Here is a 6,701-nt window from a genome sequence, read left to right as displayed (position 1 = left end):
GAACTACCTTTACAGATTTTGGCCTGGGAACTTATGTAATGTCATGTCTGCCACATTCTCTGATACAGTCACAGAGTTCTGCTTAATTTCAAGGGGAGGGACAATGGACTCCATTTCTTGATGGAGAATGGCAAGTTTTCAGTATGTGGATGTGAAAATATTCCTGAGGCCATTTTTGGAAAATAAACCCTTCACAGGGACCTTCTCTCCCGACCTCTCATCAGTAGTCTCACTTCCCAACCTGGCAAGGCACTTCCAGAGGCTCAGTGGACACTGCCCCTCTCACCCCAACTTTGGAAACATGGTCCTCGGTGGTGGGAGGGGGGAGAGACAGTGAATGGCCATTTCCTGGGCACTTTCTGCATGCCAGGTCCTACCCCAGGCACTTCCATGCCTATTACATTCCATCTGAACCATGATCCTACATAACGGGCCATGCGGCCCCCCATTCTGTGGGTGAGGAGACTGAGGCCGAGAGAGGTGAAGACTTACCAAGGCCACAGGGAGGCATCAGCGAGGCTGGGATCTGAAGCCGGGTCTGTGTGGCTCAAAAGGTCCTGCTCTTGCCCTGCACCAGCTGTCCCCAGGTTCAAGATAAGGAAGTGGTGATAGGGTGAGGGATTAAGAACATGGGCCTTGGATCAGAGCAACTCGGGTTCTCATCGAAGCTCCCTGACCTTGGGTGGATTGCTTCATCCCTCTGAGCCTCAATTTTCATATCTGTCCAATGGGACATCTCAGACTTTAAAAAAACAAACCAACGAGATAAAATAATCTCTGTTACAAGCTTGGCACACCCTCTGGCACATCATGCGTGGTACCCAGACCACCCAGCTCTCCCTCGACTGGACCTGCTCATCTGCGGGCAGAGCTAAGCTGTCTGGGGAATAAGCCTTCTGCCATTCACCAAGGGGGAGCCCCGGGCTCCTGTTGGCTATTTTTAGGCCTGTGTGGGCAACCACAGAACCACATGTGGGGTTTACCACTGCCTGGGCAAGCTCAGAAGAACAAGAAAACACTTCTGATGACAGGGGCGGGGCATCTGAGGTCAGGATGGAGCTCAGTCCTTCCCAGCATCTCCAGGCTGACTTTGGACAAAGAGTCTCTCCAGGTCTCAGTTTCCTCATCTGTAAAAGGAGGATATCACAAGCACAATTTTGGTGCTGCTTACCGGGTGCCAAATGTGGATCTCACATGATTCTCGCTGTGAGGGGGCCAGGGGCACAGAAGTTGCTCAGATAGAAGAGGGACAGGAGGGGAACAAGGGCTTTTCATCGCTCTGCTCCCAGCCTCCCCAAACAGCTGGAAGAAGTTCACGAGGATTAGCTGAGATTATGGATATGGGTGTGTTTTTTAAACTGTAAACTGGACTCTACACTGTAAACCAACAGGCCCAGAGACAGCCTAGGCTCAGTTCCATGGAGACCCCTCCCCAGCCTCAGCCTTCAGCCACAGCATTCCCATTTACTCATCTGTTTTCCATGGGTGGGGATCCTTGTAAGATTTTATTTTGCCTCTACTACCCAATAAAAGGCTTTGAAAGCCACTGAGGGGTGAACTGAAAACGGGAGGTGGCAGTGACACTCCCCAGGGCTCAGAGTGAGGGCTGAGGCCCCAGGTGTCCCAACCCCTATCGCCTGCCTGGCGCACAGCTGTGGCCCTGGGGGCCGCCACCCAGTTCTCAGAGGAGCCCAAGCCTCGGGCCCACGCCCCTTCTTCACTCACATGGGACCTCTGACGATGTCACTTTTCAGGTCCTGGAAGAGTCACCAGCCATGGTTAGGGCTCAGAAGCTCTGTATTTCCCAGGAGGAAAAGAAAGAGCAACAGGCTACGTTCGTGTGTGCACATACCTGCAATCGTATGTACTCATACGCACCACACAGATCACACAAGCCCGCTTCATGCACAAATTCACCTATGCACACACATTTGTAGATCTACACACACATGTTCACACAGGCACACACAAAACACTTATTCCCACAGGCACGCATATGCACACACGCACACCCATCCATATTCTTACGTTAAGATGCACCTACAGAGTATACACAAACCTTATCCAAAACACACACGCACATCTCATACGCTCATATGGATTAACAGAAACGCACAAACATGTGGTTATGCAAAAAGCACAAATATGCACAAACAGATGCATATTCACACACATCCAATCGTCATACACTTCCATGGATAGACAGGTACCTAGACTCAATATACTCATGCTGTGAAAGCTTGTATACAAATGGATGCTCACACAAACACCCGCAGTCCCATACAAACCTGGGTGGGCATATACATTTCATTGACACTTATTCGTACACAGTAACAATAAACTTAGGGCTATGAGCATCTGTGTATACAGAGCAAAACCACACATCACAGCCATCCACACGTGCATGTGCAAACACAAACACCTACCCTTGCACGCACACACACAAGCTCAGCAGCACTACACACCAGTGTACACGCTGACTTTGCCTCCCTTGCTGCTGAGCGATTCTGCAAAGGTGCAGAGACACAAGCACCTAGTTCCACCTCACCTGAAAACCCCCAGGCCCTGGGTGTGTGGGAGGGTGAACCAGATGCCCTCTGTGCAGGGGGCACAGTGGAAAGTATGACCCAAGTTGACCTTTGCAGAGAGCAAAAGTGAGGGTTTTTCCCACCCTGTTACCTCACTGTGTCGGGGGTGACCAGGGCCACCATCACTAATTCTCCTCCCATGAGCCCCTCACCCTTGAGGACGTTCAGGTCCAACATCAGAACTCCATATCCTTAGTTAACTCAGCAATTAACTCACCGACACCTGCCCCCACTCTGTGCCAGGCGCTGGGCCGGGGGTTAAGGGCAGAGAAAGCAGCTGGACCTGGGCCCTGTCTACGGGGTTCACAGTCAGGAGGTGGGGTGATGGGTGTGATCAATGGGAGGCTCAAGATCAAGTCCCTTGAAGTGTATTCACTTGACGATCAATTTGCCAAGGGATCAATCTTTCAAAAGACTGATTTGCTGAACATACCAATTTATGTTTGTTAATTTCAGGGTTTTTTTTTTTTTTCCAGTTTAAAAGTATACAGCAATTTTATTGAATGGACTGGAATTTGTTTTCATCTTGTCTTCATAACAGCATTTTATTTTATTTTATTTATTTTTTTTAAACATACTTTCTAGTAAATGTTTTTATTATTTATTATTTTTTATTTTTGGCTGCGTTGGGTCTTCATTGCTGCATGGGGGCTTTTCTCTAGTTGCAGAGAGCAGGGGCTACTCTTCGTTGCGGTGCGTGGGCTTCTCATTGCAGCGGCTTCTTTTATTGTGGAGCACGGGCTCTAGGTGCGTGGACTTCAGTAGTTGTGGCGCGTGGGCTCAGTAGTTGTGGCACACGGGCTTAGTTGCTCTGCAGCATGTGGGATCTTCCCGGACCAAGGCTCGAACCCAATGTCCCCTGCATTGGCAGGCGGATTCTTAACCACTGCACCACCAGGGAAGCCCATATAACAACATTTTAAAGAATGTTCAGATGGTCAAAAGCTTAGGGTCCGGGGTGGTATAGCTTAATGAAAGCACTTAATATTTGTAACTGGAGAAGGACTTTCTGGGGACATCCAGTTCTGCAGCATGACAGGCTTTCTGGGACCACCTGCCAGGTGCCATGTGACCTATACCTGGATTCTCGTCTGATTTGCTCTGTGATCTTGGCCATGTCCCTACTCCTCTCTGGGCCTCTACCTCCTCATGTACAAAGAGCTCATTGTTAGGGCCCTGCTGACATTTAATGAGACCCTGGAGCTTCCTGTGACCTCCATCTCCCAGTGTGGCCGGGATTTTGGCTGCGGGCACCAGAGAGGATGCTGATTCTGCTGCGGGTGACCCCGCTCTGCTTGGAAGTCAAAGTTGTAATAGTCAACACTCACCCGTGTAGTATTGGTGCCTCTGTCTGAAGTGTGACATTTCTGGGTCCTGTCTCCAGCTTCAGGCAGAGGGGCCTAGCGTGCTCGGGGTGGGGAGGTGGGGAGCACGGGCTGCAGAAGGCGGGGCCCAACTAACTTTCCTTTCCTGGTAACACGCTTGCTAACCTCATTTCCTTTTTCTGAAGGGAAATGCCATTGACATCACACAACTGGATTTTCAGCGAGGCCAGATGAGAACTCGTGCTCTCTTTGCAGGCAAGGAGGATGCACACTTGGGCTGGGTGGATTTGGAGAACCCCTGATCTGAGGCTTCAGAGATGGAGACCCCTGGGCCAGAAAGGGGCAGAGATATGCCCTGGGGTCCACAGCCGGACAGCAGAGCTAGGGCCTGGAACCAGCCCCTGCCTCCCAGCCAGGGCTCTAGAATGAGGCAAACTAACTTGTTCCCTCCACCACCCATTTTTTAAAAATTAATTAATTAATTTTTGGCTGCGTTGGGTCTTCGTTGCTGCGCGTGGGCTTTCTCTAGTTGCGGCGAGCGGGGGCTACTCTTCATTGCGGTGTGTGGGCTTCTCATTGCGGTGGCTTCTCTTGTTGTGGAGCACGGGCTCTAGGCACGCGGGCTTCACTAGTTGTGGCACGCGGGCTCACTAGTTGTGGCTCGTGGGCTCCAGAGCACAGGCTCAGTAGTTGTGGCACACGGGCTTAGTTGCTCCGCAGCATGTGCAATCTTCCCAGACCAGGGCTCGAACCCGTGTCTCCTGCATTGGCAGGCGGATTCTTAACCACTGTGCCACCAGGGAAGTCCCTCCACCACCCCATTTTAATAATGGCACGAACATCCACCAAGCTGCCCAAGCCTGCTCAAGCACCTCCTCACTGCGCTATGCAGCTCCTCCAATCTGTCCCCAGGCCACGCCCCAGCTCAGGCCTCCTGGCTCTGTGTAGGACCCCTGCCCAGCCTCTGCTCGGGTCTCCCCACACCTATTCAGGCCTCTTCCTCCAATCTGTCCAGTTGCTTGGGTGACATGGCTAAAACACAGCCCACGATGTTACTCCCCAGCTTAAACACTCCCGGGGCCTCCTGGCCCAGCATTCAAGGCTCTCCATGACTGTCCCCATCTTCCTCTTAGCCACTCTCCTGACATGCCCCTTTGCTCCCTCAGTGCAGAGATTACTTGCCCTCCCCAGATTATGGAAGCTTCTTGCACTTGCTCATGCTCTTGCCTCTATGGGAACTCCGCCATCTACATGCACATTCCTGCTTCTTCACTCCTGAGGGAGGTGCAGCACTCCAGGATCTGCTCCCATCATTGCCTCAGAGGAAACTGATCTCCTTGGTTGATGTGTCTGAGTCCTCCTCCCTACCTCCTTAAGGGAAGCAAAGACATTTTATTGTGGAAAATTTCAAGCATGCACAAAAATAGAATAGTACAAAGAACCCTGCGTACAAGGCCACTCTTGTTTCATTTCTATCCCCCAACACCTCCCCCTCTGGATTATTTGGAGCAAATCCAAAATATCAAATCACTTTATCTATAGATATTGCAGTATGTATTTCTAAACCATAAAGGCATGACCAGAATACCATTATCATATGTCTATTTTCATAATATTTTAACATTATCATCAGATATCCAGTCATGTTTAAAATTTCCCAATTGTCTCATAAATGGTCTTTTAAAGTTGGTTTGTTCAAGATCAGGATCCAAAAAGGTCCACACATTTCACTTGTTTGTTGGGTCGCTTATGTCTCTTTCAATCTGTAGATTTCTCCCCCTTCTCTTATTTTTCTCCTGTTTATTTGTGGAATAAACCAGGTTGTTTGTCCCCTGTCGTTTTCCACATTCTGTACTTTTCCTACTACATCCCCCATAGTGTTGTTTAACATATTCTTCAGTCCCCTGACGTTTCTATAAATTGTCAGTTAGATCTAAAGACAATTAAATTCAGATTCAAAGTTTTGGCAAGAATACTTTATAGGAGGTGTGTGTACAGTAGTCCCCCTTTATCCACAGGGGTAAGTTCCAAGACCCCCGGTGGATGCCTGAAACCTTGGATAGTACCGAACCCTAGGTACACTATGTTTCTTCCAATGCATACATACCTATGATAAAGTTTGATTTATAAATTAGGCACAGAAACTGAATATCCAAATTGCCAGCATCACTACTCTTGAGCTTTGGGGCCATTATTAAGTTAAGTAAGAATTAGTTGGACACAAGTACTGTGATACTCGTGACAGTCGGTCTGATAACACAGACGGCTGCTAAGTGACAAATGGGCTGGATGATTCACATCCCGGGCAAAACGGAGAGGGATGATGTGAGATTTCATCATGCTACTTAGAACGGTGCACAATTTAAAACTTATGAATTGTTTATTTCTGGAATTTTCCATTTAATATATTTGACAGCAGGTAACTGAAGCTGTGGAAAGTGAAACCATGCATAAGAGGAGAGACTACTGTCCTTTCCTCAAAAGGCACATAATATTTCATTGTCTGTCTTTCTGCGCTGCTAAAAGACTTTGATGGTCATTGCCTAGATCCACTATTTTGTTAGAGATTTGCAAAACAATGATATTTTAATTTTACTTTCTTCTTCAATTATTAGCTGGAATACTTCTATGAAAGAAACTTCTCTCATCAACTCTGGTTTCTCTGAGGTACAATATACTTAGGAAAGGCAGGATAAATGCTTGATGCTTTCTTCTTATTTATCAGTTTTCAGAGTTGATTCCCTAATATTCTCTAAAGGTGACCAACTGGGTTTTGCTTGTTTTGGCT

This window comes from Balaenoptera ricei, chromosome 8, assembly GCF_028023285.1.
Source record: "Balaenoptera ricei isolate mBalRic1 chromosome 8, mBalRic1.hap2, whole genome shotgun sequence".
In the NCBI taxonomy this organism is placed as follows: Eukaryota; Metazoa; Chordata; class Mammalia; order Artiodactyla; family Balaenopteridae; genus Balaenoptera; species Balaenoptera ricei.
Note: the sequence above shows the minus strand (reverse complement) of the source record.